Source organism: Ochotona princeps, chromosome 5, assembly GCF_030435755.1.
Source record: "Ochotona princeps isolate mOchPri1 chromosome 5, mOchPri1.hap1, whole genome shotgun sequence".
Taxonomy (NCBI): domain Eukaryota; kingdom Metazoa; phylum Chordata; class Mammalia; order Lagomorpha; family Ochotonidae; genus Ochotona; species Ochotona princeps.
Genome location: NC_080836.1, coordinates 60,118,339 through 60,137,024, shown reverse-complemented (window position 1 = coordinate 60,137,024; position 18,686 = coordinate 60,118,339). Strand labels below are relative to the sequence as shown.

Here is an 18,686-nt window from a genome sequence, read left to right as displayed (position 1 = left end):
CATGGGAGTCCTGTAAAAAGTTCCTGGTTCCTGGCTTTGGATCAGCCCATTGTAATCATTTGGAGAGCAAACCAGAGATGGACAATCTTTCTATTTCCCTGCCTCTCTCTTTGTCTCTCTGTTCTCTGTAACTCTTTCAAGTAAAATAAATAAATCAACTCTGTGTCTGTGTATGTGTGTGTGTGTAAAGGTTGGCACAGTGGCATAGAAGATTAAGCCTCCACCTGTGGCACCAGCATCCCACATTGGTGCCAATTCTAGTCCTAGCTACTCCATTTCCAATCTTTTCCCTGTTTATACACACACATATATATATATATATACATATATACATATATATATACATATATATACATATATATACATATATATAGATGTAATTTTATTGTTACTTTTGAATGAGAACACTCATGTAAATTTATAAGCTACATTTGTGTACAAATATATTAACCATTAAAACATGTATGCTGAATGTCTCTAACATTTATATTCTGAAACAGATAAATTCTAGGATCACAGTAAAAATCATTTGTTTTATAAGAATGAATTCAGCAAATAACTCTGATGTCATTCCCACCAACTGTCTCATTTATTTCCTCATTTCTAATGTGCAACCATCTGCCCTTACCTCAGAGGTCAAGTTCAAGCCTCCTGGAGCAGCTCTCTTTTGAAGGCCAACCAAAATGATGGCTTAAGTAAAATGGTGGATACTCCATCCATGGCTCAATTCTTTCCAAGTTGCTCTTTGGATCAATGAGCTGGACCACCAAAGCCTACAAAGTGAAATGACATGAGCTATAGTTTTCATGGAATCATCACTGTGATAACACTTTGGCTGTGTCTAAAGATCAAACAAAAACAACCTATTGTTCCTTGAGGTCCAGGAATATGCTGAAAATAAAAATGAATAATGAAATGTTCTTTACATACATCTTTGTGTAACAAACCTGTTTTAAAAATTATTTGAGGGTACAGGCATTTGGCATAGTGAGGATGTCATACCTGTTGTTGACCACACTGAGTGGCTTTCACTTAAGGGAATGTATAGTGATGGAGTAATACAGACTACCATATCCAGATGTGATGATACAATGCAATATGCATCTCTACTTCCAAATCAAAGATGGACTTCCAATGAAACTGTTGGACATATCTAGACCATGGGATGTTGGATTGTCTGACACCGCCTGTGCAAGCAATGTCGGGGCACACTTTAAAAAAAGAGTGATGAAATTATAACTCCTTATGAAGGAATATACCATTGCAACAATATGGGGAAAATCAGTCACGGTGTGGGAATTTGATGGGGGTGAATCTCAAACCTTACATAATTGTACCATAAAATTCAAAATTAAAAAATATTTACCAGGCCAAAAAAAAAATATCAACAAAGTGTAAGGCAGTAAATCACCCCAAATTTGTTAACTTTATAAAAAGTCCACAAAATCTACCAATTAGCAAATAATAACATTACATATTACTCAACTATTCTAAGCTGAAATGCACTTCTCTCAGTCTGCCTTACTGTTATGTTCCCTGGTTGCCAAAAAACTCAAAGTGCATCAGACTCTAAAACCAAATCATTAAAAACCACTAGAAATTAGATATTATGTGCCGTCTTAAATTGCTTTATCAGATCCTAACACCGAATTCTAAGTTTTTAAGAATGAAAAGTAATCTCTCAGATCCATCTTTCCAAGGAGGACTCTTGCCATTACATAAAAGTTAGGTTTTTTTGCAGGAGTTTTCCTTCCTCTGAAACACAACCTGAGAGTGGCAAGTAGAAGGTGGCTGCCTACGTTTCCTCCTAGTACCAAGAATAAATCGTGATGAGGGTTCTTGGATTACAGCCATGAAGACAGGTGGTTCTCCACACTTTTTTCAGAGATCATATTTCTAACTAGTAAAAATCCATACTGATAGATGACATAAAATACATTGTTGTATATTCAAGGAGTAAAAGTCAAGTATTCATCAGCTCTAAGATTTGCTCTCTGAAGCTGGGAACCAGATATTCAGATGCTCTAGTCGATCAACTCACGACATGTTAGATCTCACGACTTTATATGAGATTTTCTGAAAGGCCGGCACCTGGCTTCCGCTAATACGTTAAGGCTGTTCTTTCAATAAAATTTGTAAAAATGACTTGCTTCTTTAAAAAATATTTATTTGTTCATTTATTTGTTATTTATTTGTATAGCAGCATTATGGAGATCGAAGGAGGAAGAGGGGATGGGGAAAGAAAGAGGTCTTCAACCTGTTGGTTCATTCCCCAAATGATTGCAAGGACTGGGGCTAGGACAGACCAAAGATGCGAGTCTGGAACCCCACCCAGGTGTCCCGGGTCAGTGCATTAGCAGGAAGCTGGATCAGAAGTGGAATAGCCAGGACATGATCCAGTACCCATATGGGATCCAGCATTGTAGGTGTTTGCTCAATCCAGTACGAAAGAACAATGACCCTGACTGCCTTATTCATCACATAATACATCCATTAGTTCACTTAAAGAACTGAGTGCTCGGTCCTGCATAAAATTTTTCTTCCTATCTTCAATAACACAGATTATAAAAACTAAACAAATAAAGATGGAAACGAGCTAAGAAACTGCTCCTGAATTCACACCATCCAGCAACACCTTCAATGTGGCCTTTGCTCTACAGGCACGCATATTCAAACCATGTGCTGTGACTCATTTTATTTTGGGAAGTTACCGACTTTCAAATGAGATCTTGGAGTAAAGTATGGGCAGCAAAAAAGTTAGGTTCTACTTTCCCATGATCCCTTATGTCTGTGATAATTTGAAAATTTATAAATCACAACATAAGCATAATGTTTAAATAATTTTATTCACATGTTCCAATTCTTACAGGAAATTGTACCATACTCAATGCATTTAATAACTTATTACATAGGCCAAATGAAAGTATAAGTTAGTATAAATAGACGTGAAGGGCTTTCCCTAGATGAAACTTAAGTTTATAAATATCCTAACAGATTTCACCAATGAGAAGACAGATGTAGTATGTCAAGAAAGAAAAAGCACTATATAAATTATTGAAATTGGTTCATTATTAAAATGATTCCTGCCTTTTCCCTGTGATGCACACTTATATTTAGTCTTAGAAGACTATTTTTCAACTACTGAGAGTATTGCAACTTTTAATATTACCTCTTTAGAGGGATTTTCAGAAAATAATATTCTAGATGCACATAAGATTACAAGAGTGAAATATGATCCTTGAATACATTGAAGCTCCTCTCTGCTTTTCTTCTGTTCTTGCCAAATTTTACACAAATATGTTAATTCATATACGATCCTTGTCCTTGGTATTCAGGGTCAGTATGTCACAATGCAGGCATGTTTAGATTCTCAATCTTCTTTTTTTTTCTTAAGATTTATTTTTGTTTGTTCATTATTATTATTGTTTTTACTATTATTACATTGTTGTTTTTGTTGCTGTTGTTCTTGCTATGATACAGTTCCATAGGCTCTGGAATTTTCCTTATCCCCCTTCCCAAATCCCCTCTCTTTCCACTGATTTCCCCTAGATTACTATAGTATAGTTCTTCATAAAGTCATGAGTCCATCATTATGGGTATAGACAAGGGCAGAGAGTCCAACATCCTATTGTAAATATAGATTTAACAGTTTCATTGGTAGGCCATCTTTGATCTGAAAGTACAGAGGCATACTACATTGTATCCTCACATCTGAATACTATAGTCTCTACTACAGTTGCTATACATTCCCTTAAACAAAAAGTCACAAAACAAAATCAACAGAAAGAAAAACAGACATTTACACTCCATGGAGTTAAATAACATGTTACTGAGTGACTAATGTGCCATTGAAGAAAACTGTTTCAAAGAAATGAAAATAAAAATAAAAACATCAAAATCTATTAAATATAATTTCCACTGACCTTTGTGGGTGAGATGAGTCTCCTGTAGGAAAGAGGCAGATGGGTTTTGCTCTTTGATCCAGTCCACTAATCTATGACATCTGATGATGAATGTGAGCCTTTACATTCAAAGTTAATATAAATAAATGCTAATTTGGTTCTGTCATTTACCAATGGGTTGTTAATTATTTGATTTACACTTCTGTCGTTATTTACTGGAATTTTCTCACATTCACCTGTGGTTTTGGTGGGTAATATTCCTTTTCTCTGGCAAGAGAACATCTTCAAGTATCATTTGTAGGGCAGGTCTGGAAGACAGGTATTCTTTGTGCCTTTTTTTTTTTTTGTACTGTGGGAGAATTTTATTTCATTTTCAAGGACAAAGGAAAGCTTTGCTGGGTACGTTATTCTGGGCTGACAGTTTTTTTTTTTTCTTTTAGAACCTGGAATATGTTGTTCCAATCTCTCCTGGCCTGCAGAGTTTCCTGTAAGAAGTCAGCTGTGAATTTAATTGCCATACCTCTATAGATCAATTGATTTTTTTCACATGCACATTTAAGGATATTTTTCTTATATTTGATTGAAGAGAGCTTGATTATCATGTGCCGTGGTGAAGATTGCTTTTGGTCAATCTTGGGAGTTCTGTGCCCCTGCTGGAAGTTGTTTCCCAGTTTTCTCCAGATTAGGAAAGTTTTCCTTTATTATTTTTAAACCCAGCTTCTCTTTCTGCACCTTCTGGAGCTCCCATAACTCATATTTGGCCATTTAGTAATAGTGTCTCTTAATTCTTGAATAGTTGTTTGTTTGCTTGTTCGTTTGTTTCAGCTTGAACCAGCTCTGCTTCCAGCTTTTTGATTGCTTCCAAATTGTCGCAAGATATATCTTTCAATTCTGAGATTCTTTCTTCTGCCTCCTTCATTCTATTATTGAGACTTTCCACTGAATTTTTTTAAAGATTTATTTTTTTATTTTTATTACAAAGTCAGATATACTGAGAGGAGAAGAGAGAGAGAGGAAGTGGAGCTGCTGGGACTAGAACCAGTGGCCATATGGGATCAAGGTGAGGACCTTAGCCACTAGGCCACACTGCCGAGCCCCTCCACTGAATTTTAATTTGCTTTATTGCATTCTTCTGTGTCACTCACAGGTCTACAGTTCGAGTGTACTTATTGCAGTTGATACCTGGTTCTTTGTTTGCAGTCACTTGAGCCACTCGCTCCATCGAGTTTCAGGTCTAGTATCTTATATTAGGCTTCACCCATGGTCTCTGAAGCCCCAGTTCCTGGCTCACCACTCTCTACCTCCTGTAATTCCGTGCTGTGGTTGCATCATTGTCTGTATGACTTTTCTCCTACGTCTGGTTCAAGCAGTTGCCAGGATTAGGGAGAAACCATCTGTCCTAAATAACTAGGTGGTTAGTGGTGCTGATCTTGCCAGACATTGTGGCCGTTCTCTCCAAGCTCAGCACATGCACAGCTCGCTGTTGTCCCTCCAGTCTTCACCACACTGTACAAAATGGTGCCTGATTATTTTTAAGATTTATTTTATTGGAAAGACAAATATACAGAGAAAAGGAGACAAGAATGATCTTACACAAGTTGGTTCATTCTGCACATGATTACAAAAGTCAAGACAGAGCCAGTCAGAAGCCAGGATCCAAGAGCTTCTTCTGGGTCTCCCACATGGGTGCAGTGTCCCAAGGCTTTGAGCTGCCCTAAGCTGCCTTCCCAGGGCACAAGCAGGGAACTGCGGAAATGCAGTGCCCGGGTCATGAACTGGCGCCCATATGGGATCGTGGCACTGTCAAGGTGAGGATTTAGCCTTTCTCTTCCTTTTTGAAATCTACAAAGTTAACTTTGTGAAAGTCCATGATACCAATAGTTACATCAACAAATGTAAAAATCATACTCAATAAAATCACTTCAATTAAACTAATTAAAAACATATACTGTATAACACTTCATGGTGAAAATAAGCATAAATAACCGAATACATTTTTCAGGTTATATAGACAGACGTTTCAATGAATTTATCTCTCTTTTATCCTTAAATAATGTGGCTATATTGAAACATAGGTTGGAAAATAGTTGTGAAAGAATATAAAGAAATGATGTTAAATGCCCTGATATGCTTTTTATAAACAAAATCTTGCTTGTATTTGAAACTACAAGGCCAAATCCTGACTCAAATACAAACTGATACTTAGAAATATGCCTAATCTTAGCATGTCTTCCACTTCTTTCTAAAAGTGGAGGCGAATAGGACTTAGTGCAGTACCCTAGTAGCTGAAGTCCTCACCTTGCATGCAATGGGATCCCACATGGGTGCTGGTTCATATCTCAGCTGCCCAATTTCCCCTACAGCTCCCTGCTCTGGCCTAGGAAAATAGTCAAGCATGGCCCAAAGCCTGGGACCCAGCACCCATGTGGGAGACCAGATAAGTCTTCTGGCTCCTGGCTTCAGATCAGCTCAGCTCTGGCTGCTGTAGCCACTTGAGCAGTGAATTAGCTCATGGAAGATCTTTCTCTCTGTCTCTCATCTTTGTATATCCAACTTTCCAATTAAAATATCTTTTAAAATACATATTAAAAATAATAATGTAGAAGTACACCTATCTGTTGATAAATTCTTCAATTGTCTGCAACAGTCAAGGCTGAACAAGGTGAAGCCAGGATCCAGGAACTCAGTTTTCCACATTCCTGGCAGGAATGGGGCTACAGTTAAGACCCAGGCACTCTCGTGTGAGATGCAGGGACCCCAAGCTGCAACCTCTCCCAAGACTAAACATCTACCCAAAATCTTCCATTTCTTTATCTGAAAACTGAAAGTGCTGGAATGTAAGATTCAATATTTAAAGATCCTTAAAGTCCCTTCAACTTGCAGGATTCTGCAATTTCATTATCATTTTTACACGTTGTCATTTCTCATTCCAAATATAATTCTCATAGTTGTCAGAAATGTGTCACTTGTTTTTTTTATGAATCAATGTTAAATGAAATCTTTGCTTTACATTAACATTCAGAGAACATAATGTTTTTCTATTACTCAAAAGGAAGAATCAGCCCTACTGGTAAAATCATGCTATGAAATCTGACATGACCGTACCTTGAAAAGAGAACTTGAAACCGTTTATTCCTGATTGATAAGGACACCTCATATTTATTTAGCATGAGCATTTTTAATTATTCTTTTATAACAATACAAAAACATCAAAAGACATAATGTCTATGTCTAAGGATATTGTAGTAATTATTAATAAAAGAAGAGGCTTCCAAAAAACATGTTCTAAATAATGCTCACATCTAACATGGAGTTTATTTTTTTAAACATATCAGTATAATGTAAACATGAGCACTGATAAAGTTACTTAAATCTCTATTTAAAAAAGCAATGGGTCTCTCTGTTTTCCATTGCTTATTGAAGAAAAATACCATATAATTGAAAGCATCACAAGACATGTATTCCAACTCCTTCTTTGAAAAAGTCCACCCATTGCCCCATTGGCAGCTATGTTTGTATTATGCTTCCTGTTCACAAGGTAATTGGACTGAAAATAAAAATATCCTCTTGCATAGTCAATCCATATTCCTAATCATTGAGTTTAAAACCCCTAATAAATTGGTCAGTGACAGTCAAACTGGAAGGTCACATAGACTTGGAATGAGTGCAAAAAGTACCCTGAAGATTTGAGAAAAGATAGAAGAAAAGAGATAAAGAGGAAGGTAGAGAGAGAAAGAGGGAGCAGGGACAGAGACCAGGAATGACAGAAAAAAAAGAGAGAGAAAGATGAGGTCCATATTTCTATTGTTGGATTGTATATGAAAAGAAAATCTTCATTCCAATAAACTCTCCTCTTCAATTCAATAGCATCTGAGTTTGTTTTTATTAGTTACAGAAATCCTTCCATAATACCCTATACTTTTAACTCAGTTCATAGTTCTCTGTTTTCCTGAACACATGTATTTTCTAGAATCTACCGTCTATCTACCAATATTTGCAAAAGTGGCTGATGCCTTGGAATGAGAAACGATGCTCTCAGACCTTACAGCTCTTCTACGAGATACACTTACATGTAGCTTCTTTTTGTTTTTGTTTTTTGTTGTAACAGATCAATGTCCTTCCAATTAACTCTGAAAAATTAGGAAGAGGTCAGAGTCACTTCATCCAGATGCTGATTTTTTCTCATTTCTCTGATATATTTGCAGAAAGTTGTCACCCTACATGCTGTTACTAGAAAGGATCAATTCTAAAAATCTTAGTGAAACACCAACTAATTCATGAGTTTTTGTTACTTCTGCCTATATTCTAAGTGCAGAACACAAAACTAGTTTTAAAAGCTTTTACACCATTAATTTCAACAAACTACAAAGAGAAATGGTTTTGCTGGAATTTACTTTGGCAAGATGCAAGAATGTTATCTCTATTATCAATAATTGATACCCTCATTTCAAAATCATTTTCTGAATATATCTGTCAGGTTTTACAGGTATATATCAATGAATGTCATCAACGAGAAAAGGAGTGGTGAGCAGGAAAATGGATTTATGAGAAAAGTTCAATTTTATCCACTGTGGAACTCTCAAACTTTGTAAGACTGTTGCTTTAGCATCTGATTCTGGGCTTGACATCTACAGTGTAACCCATGAGCAAATAAAAATTGGCATGAGTTGTAGAGAGCAACAAAAAAGGAGAAATGTGGTCAACCTCTTGCCACCTCCAACTTCAATGAGGTTGGTGTTCCGTGAGGAAATTGCAACCAACTGACTAGACTTTCTATTATTTTGGATTACCCATTAAGCCCATAAGATCACAAAAACAATGTGAAAATGCTTTTCTACTATAAAGTGTGACAAAGTGGCATGAGAGGAGGAGGAGCAGTTTCCCACAGAGCTCACCGGGCACTTTCCAGAAGTCAGCAAGAACTGGAGATGCTGAGATCATGTACAAGGTCAGCCGCAGGCGATCAGGCAGATGTGACAGATGCCAACAGAGCAATGCCCTCAACTCAGCTTCCAGACAGAAAAGAACATGTCTTTAACTTCACTTCTGCCTATCAAATCTTATGCGCTATGTCTACTGCATATAACATTAACCTGGAAGTAGGCAGGCAGGAAAGTGGGGAAATACATTTCCTAGTTGCCTACATGAAAGAATACAAATCAACTCCATTGTAGCAGTTGCATGCTAATATGCTCTTAATAAAGAGAAGCCAACAAAGTAAAAATCTTAACAGTAGTACATTAATCAACTATTCCAAGTACAGTTCGGTTTTTATTTTTTGTCTCACCTGGAACATAATGCTTTGCATGCTATCTTGGCTCATGAGCTCAATACTATTACTGAGCTAAAATTAAGTAAATGTAATTACTCTGTATTGTCTCTGTGTTATTTTACCATCAGGTTGAGCTCTATATTTTTTACTTGTTTCCTATGCCCATGTCATCATTCAATATCTGGGAGTAATGTGTAATGCAATACAACCTATAGTTTGCTTCCAGGGATACTTAAAGTTTTCAAATTGTAGGGCAAACTGTGATGGCCTAATTGGCTTGATCCTCACCTTGCAGGTGCCAGGATTCTGTATGGGCAATAATTCATATTTTGGCTGTTCCACTTTTGGTGTAGCTCCATGCTTGTGGCCTGGAAAAGCAGTGGAGAATGGCCCAAAACCTTAGGACCCTACACCCACATGGGAGACCTGGAAGGCGATACTGAATTCGGATCAGCTCAATTCCAGTTGTAGCCATTTGGGGAAAGAACTGGCAGATGAAAGATCTTTCTCTCCATCTCCCCTTCTCACCATAAATCTAATCTGCCTTTCCAGCAATAATCAAATAAATCCTTTTTAAAAAGTTTTTAAATTGTAAAAGGGGGATATTTAATAAAAAAAATAGCTTGGAATTTTCAAATACCCTTCCACACGGGGGCTATATTGCTGGAACTTTAGTATTAACAGTTGTTTGAAGGCATGAACACAGAACTTGCTTTAAACTTCACTATTTGCAAAGCTTTCCTGGTTTGAGAAGTTCGTTGTTGGATCAGATAAATTGATTTGCATCCTGTGAGTGGCTTTCCTCTTAGGTAGTTTTTTTTTTCTAATGTTAAAGCATGGTCCTTCATGAAAATATGAACATTGAGCAAATCTCTCCTACAAGTGAAGATACATTGCAGTATGCATCCTTGCACCGAAATAAATGATGGATTCCCAATGAAACTGTTAAATATATCTTGACAATAGGATGCTAGACTCTCTACTATTGTCTATACCTACAATGTTATGACACACTTAAACAGAAGAATGATGGACATGTGACTGTTACTGAAGGACTATACTATTGGAATAATACTGGGGTAAACTGTGGGGGTGGGGGCAGGACCAGTAATATGGAGGATGGAAAGATAAATCCCTGACCCAATGGAACCTAATCACGAAAGTAAAAATTACAAAAAAAAAAAGAAAGGAAAAAGAAAGAAGGGTACACTCTATTAAAGTTTAGAGGAGACAGGAACCCTTTATTAACCATTCACAGATCCTCCGAAAAATCCAATGGATTACAAAGTAACACTTTCTATTCTTGTTTAACCATAATGGATAAGAAGTAAAACATTTAAAATCCCCATGACATAAAGTTAAATGTGTTCTATCACATCAAACTTGCCTCCCAGCCTGAGGGGTGTTAACATCACATACTGTAAAAGCTCTATGACCATCCTTATTAAGAACTGATTCTTGCTCGATTCTTGCTCCTTTCAACATTATTCTGAGATTTAAAGCCCCCCCCTTCTATACAATCTGTGATTTATTTCAATTCATTGTTATGTTGAATACTGGTATTTCAACCCAAGTGCTTTTTGCTTAACTGAAACCCAACTTAAGTTTTAGTAGATTTTATAAGGTCGCATATTAAGTGATGAAATTCTGTTCTTCCTTAGGACACTGTCTTAAAAGTTTCAAATTATGTTGTTTCCACTTGATGCATGAATCTCAAAGTCATTTTCATTCCCAAGTGTCCCTGGGTAGAGACTTTTGCTTTGGGAATTGAGCTGGGTTGCATTTTGGAAAGTAGAATCTCACATTCTAAAAACTGTCCAGCTACACAGAAAACTCTGTCAGCCTACACACATCTGTGTAGGATGTCCATTGTCTGAATCACAAGCTGAGGTTCTGATTTATTTTGGCAAGAAATTGAGGGCTACATCTGTTTTACATCTGTTTTACCTTTTACCACCCTTTACTCAAATACTATAGTTTCTCTACCCAAAGTTTCCAATTATAAATAACTTGAAAACCTTATGCTTATTTTGACAGACAAGGAATTTGAAAAAATCAGTTCACTTTGCTTAAAGCACAGTAAAAAAAATGCTGTGTTAATGAGGTAAGAAAATCTATGGGTTATTATAGAGAATTTGTACAGCCTGACATCTAAATTTTATCTACCTACCTATTCATTTTTTAAACAGACACACAGAGATGGATATTAATTCACTCCCTGAATGTTCACAGCAAGCAAAGCTGGGAGTTGGGAGATTGTTACAGATTCTTGCATAGATGGCAGGCACCCAATCATTTGAGGCATCATTGCTGTCTCCCAGAAACCATAGTAAGAGGAAGCTGAAGTCATTGATTTGAAACAGGGACACAAACCCAGGTACTACAATAGAGAACACAGACATCTTACCTACTAGACCAAATGGCCATCTCCTTCCAGGAGGCGAAAACTGTCTGCTTGTTGGTGAGGTGCTGGGAGGAAATGAAGCTTCACTAATTTAGTACTAAGCTCTTCCATATAGCTGAGATCCTGCCATACCACATTGGCAAAGATTAAACAATGTTGACATTGTGCCCTCCTGCATGAGCCTGCCTTGGGTGCCAGCAGAGCTCAGGCTTCAGTCTGTGACTCCCTGGAAAAGAATAGGAAGAATGGACTGAGGAATACTTCGGACATACCACACCCAGAACATGAAGACTCCAAGCAAAATAATGTTAGGGTTAGGACAAAAGAATGGTATATTCTGAAAATTGTACTGAATCTGTTCCTCCTACCCCCCCTTTTTTTTCTACCCTCAGACTTTTCGCATCTTAGGCAGAGTTTTGATTTCCTTGTTTTAGATTCCTGTAACCTCTTGCTTAACTTCCAGATAAGATTCTGCCCAGTGACTATGAAGAAAAGAAAGCAGGGAGTAACTCTGGGAAGTCCAACAGGGCCAGAACATGTTTTCTGGGTTTCGACACTAAAAACAAAGTACCACACAGGTTCCATGGGAGTGTATGTCCTCTAGAGTCAGAAGCCAAACACATGTAATACCACTATGAGAAAATAATAACCACACCCTACCGGCAACTAAAAAGAAACCGAAATAAAACCACCAGAAAATTAAAGGCACTTATGGTGAAATGGTTAGCTCTTTCTCTCCTATTCCACACTAAAATTCTGGTGAGCATTGCTTTCTTTAATTAGAAAAGCATAGTCACAAAACAAAGCTGATTCTTACACTAATTTTCCAAAAGAATGTGCTTAGACAGGGCCAATTGGAACTACATCATTTAGGTGCCTCAAGCTGTCTTTCTCCTAATTACTGCTTGAATACATCTCAGCACCATCAAATGGTAACTAAAAGCATGTACACATGCTAAAGCACTGCTTTAAGTGTAATCCCCCATGTAAAATGTTGCTCTACATCACAATAACCCAACATGTGCTAAAATACAAGGTGAAAATTAAGAAGACATTCTCACAGGAACTTTCCAACACATTCAATTTTGCAGAACTATGCAAATTTATCAAACTTCTGGTTTAACTCTACATATATAATTAGAAACCACTCATTTGTGATACCACTTTAAACAAATTTTCAGTTGTACAATTCTTTGAGAATCCCTAGTAACAGAAAATATTAATTTTAGGATGGATGAAGCAAGCAACCTGGCATCCATTCTAAAATCATGCTCTGATTCGGTTAAATTGTTACTTGGTAACCCACTTTCAAACTTACAAGTTAGAGAGTTAAATTGTTTTAGGAATATGTCTTTACAAAACACTGAGTTCCAGGAAATACAATGTTTCCTAGGTCTGCTTAAGTATATGGACTGGCTGTTGCAGCCATTTGGGGAGTGAATCAGCAGATGGAAGACCTTTCTCTTTGTATCTCCTTCTCTGTCTATATGCCTTTCCAGTAAAATAAAATCCTTTTAAAAATGAAAATAAGTGTGGATGTTTTTGTTTGCCAGCTTAGACTGTGTTACCAATCATCAGTGTTACAAGGTTTGATTTTGAAGAATACACAGCCACATTCTGGGTAGTTAATGAGCAATGGGAGAACATAACCATGAATAAAGTCTCCACTTTTCTGACTCTCAGGTCTTCAAACTGTGTATTGTGGGAAGTCTCAGACTTCACTCACCTGAGACAATTCATTAGAATCAGAAGTCAATCAAGCTCTCCCCTACACACACACACACGCACACTGAGATGCACAAACACACAGACACACACACACACACACACACACACACACACACACAATGGCATTTCAGTACAAAAGATTTTGAAATCCATGCATACAAAGGATTTCAATATGTTCATGGTAAATTCATGTTATGAAAGACAGTGCACGTATTTCAAGATTTTCCACCAAAATAAAAATATCTTTTAATTCCATTTTTGTTACTTTTTTTTTAAGTAACCACACTTACAAGCAAATATGTGAATACATGGGTTCTGTTTCTATGGAGGACCCCTACTAACACAGTGGAGAATCCAGACATTGTTAACGTTTTCATTCCACAAATTAGAGTAAGAATGGAAAGTGGGACACAATCAGCTTAAGTAGTGGAAATCTTTTGGGATTGTTGGTGGTGCCAGCACAGCCTCCTTCATTCTCCCCAAGGAATGTGTAGGGACACACAACACAATGGATCACAAGAGGCACAGTCCTTCCCTGTGACATCTCTGATACATGCAAGGGCCATCAACTCTAACATATCCAGTATCAGTCCTGAATCCTGCCACTGTGACCATGCAGTCCAGAATCCCCAACTTTTATCGACTGTTTGGTAAATATTAATCGTTGATATGCCTGGGTAAATTAATGGAATATACTTGACAGAATCCTGTCATCATAATTATATTTTCAATATCTTACTTTAGATCACTGTTTGTTTACTAAAGAGAAATCATAATATTATAATAAAGAATAGGGCCAGAATGCTGGGGCCCTGGATCCTGACCACTACACTCTTGGTGCCTCATATCTCATTTGGGGGAAATTGCCATATTTCTAAGTTTCAATTTCCTCATTAAAATATTTAAATATTTGAATTTAGAGCATCACATTCATTTTGTTATTAAGTGAAAATCTAGAAAAAATCATCTTGAAAAACAGAAGCATCAGTTTTCTGTTTGAATACTGTATAAAAACTAGAGTGACTAACAGTGATCATTTCTCGTACTTGTAGTGTATAGAATTGTGCAGCCTTCTTTGGGATCAAAAATTACACTTTCAAAACTAGACAAGACAGTTAATATTATTTTAAGTAAGAAAAACCACAACAAACCATAAAAATCCAATTTAATACAAGCAAAATATAAAAATAAAATATTGCCTATTTTAAATTGTGCACTTGATATAACTCCATTTTACAAAATTTTTTCATGCATATTCTTTTAAACAATGATTTTGCAGTATCAAAGAGAAAATAGATATGTTAGATTTTGCTTTTTTATGTCTGAACTGTTATTTCTTTAACTGATTGCTTTAAAAAGTGTTTTATTTATTTTGATCTCAGGGCTTCTAAACCCCGTTGTGGAATGATGTAGGGGAGTTTTTAACTACAAGTTTCTGCCAGTCTTCTGTGCTTTGCATGCTTTGTTCCACCAACACCTACCATTCCAATGATATTTGGATGTTGCTGTGATTAGCAATTATGAACATTTTTTAAATTAAGCTACATTTAAAATGTACATAATCATTCAAAAAAGCTTTCCTTAAATAATTATTTTTTTGCAAAGTCAGATATATAGAGAGAAGGAGAGACAGAGAGGAAGGTCTTCTGTCCGATGATTCACTTCCGAAGTGACTGCTACAGCCAGAGCAGTGCCGAACCGAAGCCAGGAGCCAGGAGCTTCCTCCAGGTCTCCCACATGAGTGCACGGTCCCAAGGCCTTGGGCTGTCCACTCATCAGGGAGCTGGATGGGAAGTGGGGCAGCCGGGACCAACACCGGCGCTCCTATGGGATCTCAATGCATGCAAGGCAAGGATTTTAGCCACTAAGCTCCGCGCCAGACCCGTTTTTGTTTTTCTTATTAATTTCCTCACTGACACACACGTCACACAATAATAGTTTGCTTTAGTAAGATCTTTGATTTTCTTTTTTAGTTCTTTAGCAACACATTGGTCATTCAGTAGCATGTTATTTAATTTCATGTTGTTGTAAGTTTTATATTTTTCTCTGTGTTGTATTTTTATGGCTTTTCTTTTCAGGGAGTGTAGAGTAACTATGACGTAGAGACTATCACATACAGATGTTAAGATACAATGCAGTGTGCATGTCTATTTGTGAATTAAAGTTGGACTCCCAATCGAAGCATTGAATGGATCTTGACAATAGGATACTGGACTCTCTGCCATTGTTTAAGTGTAATGATACACCTCAATAGCAGAACTGTGGACTTTCAACTGTGAAGGGCTATACTACACTGTATTGATACGGGGGAAAACGGTGGGGGCAGAGACTTGTGGAGGGGGAAGGGAAATCCCAGAGTTTACAGAATTGAACCATGGAATAATAAACTAAATAAATAGAAAAGAAAAAATGTGCACAAGAGCAAATCAAATGCATTTTAAGTGCAACTTTTTTGGTCCAAGGCAATATGAGTATGTCATTAAATTCTTTGTCTATTTTTTTTATTCATCAACTTATTGATTTATGTGTACCAACTTCCTCTCCTGCCAAGCAAACAAACCTCGCAGAGTAATGTTTTTCAATTTTCAAGTGCAGAATATTGATATACTCACTGCCTGGATTTGACAATGGACAACATTTTGCACATTCACTTCATCTATTCATGTTTGCCATTTCACAGAGTCATTGATAGTTTCTCTGAAGCCGCTGGACTTCCTCAGGTAAAGCATTTTTAACATGTGGCATAATATATTACATGTAAAAAATGAAACATTCAGGAAAAAAGATGAGACATTCAGAGTGTAGTACAATTGATTTTCTAATAATTAGGATCAATGGCTCTTTTTACCCACTCCCAGACTAATCCATGTCTTATATTTAACTGTGTAATCTGTGTTAGCCAATGCATGTCTGATAGGAAAGAACTTGTATTTTGATTAGGCATGCAGGAAAGCCGAATCCTCAGCTTTCCAAGTTACACATTCACTATCTGAATGGATTCCCCAGATTAACTGTGATTTCATTCATTCTCATCCATGTTTCCTACATTCCTCTCATACTTCAGGAACTTGGCACCAGATCATGGTCACGTTGTCCTAACATTTGTGGCCACTGATGGTCATAGTAATCATAGGAGTTATTAGTATCCCCTGAGAGCAAGCCATAACCTAACCAAGCAAAGCAGTAATCGCAAGCAAAATCAATAATTTGGTCTTTTAAAAATGAAGTCCCCAAAACATGTGGCAAGTGTGTTTGTGTGTATAGGGGCAGGGTGGGGTTGAACCCTAAGGAAAAAATACCTCAGTGGTCTTAACTAATCACAGCTAAGATAGTTTTTCCTTGAGCTATTGTAATGCAATGGCTGTTCAAGTAATCAGTATATATGAGAAGATTCAAAGTTGAAGTTGTGTGTACTTCACATACCTGTCTCTGTTCTGTCTTCTCCTATGTCTTCAGTGAAAACTAAGTTTAAGACTTCCAGAGCTGGAAGGACTCTAGAATCATGCCATGAATGGGCTTGTGGAAATATAGGAAAACATCTTCAGTTTCTTAATACACAAGATTAAATGTTTAAGGAAGCAATGTCTTGATGTCTATAATTCACTTTTAAAAAGCTTGGTAAAGTTACATGGGAAAACATTCGTGGTTGCTGAACCCAGATGGTATGTATGTGGATGTCAATTACCCCATGTTTACTGATTTTTTTGTGTGTTTGACATTTTTCATAGTAAATATTCCACAGAGAGGTACAATTACATTAAACACCTTTACCCAACAGAAGAGGAATTAGTGCCCCCAAGGCACCATGGGACTTGTGTAAGTTTATAGCACAAGCTGCTTCTCTTGCTTTGTACTAAAAGGATCCAGAATCCTCATCCAAGGGAGTTGCGTTGTCATAACAGTCCTGTTTGTATGTAACTTCTTGCTATAGCCTGGATATGATCTGATTCCCAACAGATATGCTCTAGAGTCTTAGTTCCCAAAGAGGTGGTACTGAGGCAGTAGAACTTTTAAGAGGCAGGGCCTAGTGGGAGGTAATATGATCCTTGGGCCCACCCTCTAGAATAAGCTAATACTGTTTCCAAGAAATAGATCTGGTATAGTAATTGTTTAGTTTCTGAGAGAGCATGTTATGGAAAGAGCTAACCTGTTCCTTGCCTGATCTCTTGTTTCCTCTCTCACAAACTGATTTTTCTCTCTCTTCTGAATGCAACTGGTTCCCTGTAAGTTTGTAAGTGAGGGGCACTTGGCAGATGTCCAAGTAATTTTGCCTTGGTTATTTTGTTATAGCAGCATGAAACAGGTGAAAACACTCCTCATTCTGCAGTACAGCCATCTGCGCAGCATAGAACACTTGGGGATTGTAATGATAAAATGCTGAAAGGTTTTACTTTTTCTATCTTCCATTACATAAACAAGGCCTGGTTGGTAGAGGTGGCAGTGACAGGCCTTAGAGAGGACAAGTGCACTTACCTGGATCTGCAGGCGCCAATTCCCAAGAGTAAACCTAGTTATAGACCGATTCTGGCATATAACAAATAGATAAAAAATATCTTTAGTTGAATTCATCACGTGCTCATGAAGTATACGATGGCATCATTTTTCCCAAGAGACTGCTGTGTTTCCTTTTTGTCACTCATGTGTTGGCTACAAAGTGGCGCATTATTTTTTCAAGGTGCTATAATTTGTTTTTTATGTGGTTGTTGTTGATGTGGCTGTTCTAACTTATATGGCTGTTGACCTTGTTTCATGCTTCTCACTTAAGGTAATGTATAGTGATGAAATACTGGGGTCTATCATATATAGACATGGGGGTACAATGGAACATGCATCCCTGCATCCAGACAAAAGATGGATTCCCAATGAAATTGTTGGACATGTGTAGAATCAATAATTGCAAAAACTTGGAAGCAACCGAAATGCCCATCAACAGAAGACTGGATAAGAAAGCTTTGGTTCATTTACTCCATGGAATACTACTCAGCTATTTAAAAAAATGCAGTGCAGTTCTTTGTGGCCAAATGGGCCCAACTAGAAACCATTATGTTAAGGGAAATGAGCCAATCTCAAAAGGTTAGATACCACATGTTTGCCTTAATTTAAGATGAAATGATGTCAATTCGAAAAGCAGTACCTGTAAATTGTAATATTATTTCAATTCCAAACAGCCTGTATCTCATGCAATAAGATATTGTGAAGTAACCAATGAACCAACAATCAATGTGAGTCAGACTGCTTATGATCTACATCAAAGAACTGTAAAGCCTAATATACTTTTAAGACCCTATACTACTCGGAAATGGGGCAGGATAGCAGAGAAATCTTCCATCTCCTTAGAATGTGTGAGGAAGACGTAAAGTATAACCTATCAGGAACATAA

The 18,686-nt window shown here is 37.1% G+C and overlaps 1 long non-coding RNA gene across 1 annotated transcript in view; it reads right to left on the bottom strand.

Annotated features, from left to right (window-relative positions):
* Positions 1-641: 641 nt before the first annotated feature.
* Positions 642-18,686, bottom strand: part of LOC131480382 (uncharacterized) — a 159,157-nt gene continuing 141,112 nt past the window's right edge. The window contains exons 3-4 of the long non-coding RNA XR_009245470.1: positions 11,582-11,804; positions 642-773 (exon numbers count right to left, since the gene is read on the bottom strand). This is a non-coding gene — a long non-coding RNA (uncharacterized LOC131480382). The remainder of the gene's footprint in view (positions 774-11,581; positions 11,805-18,686) is intronic.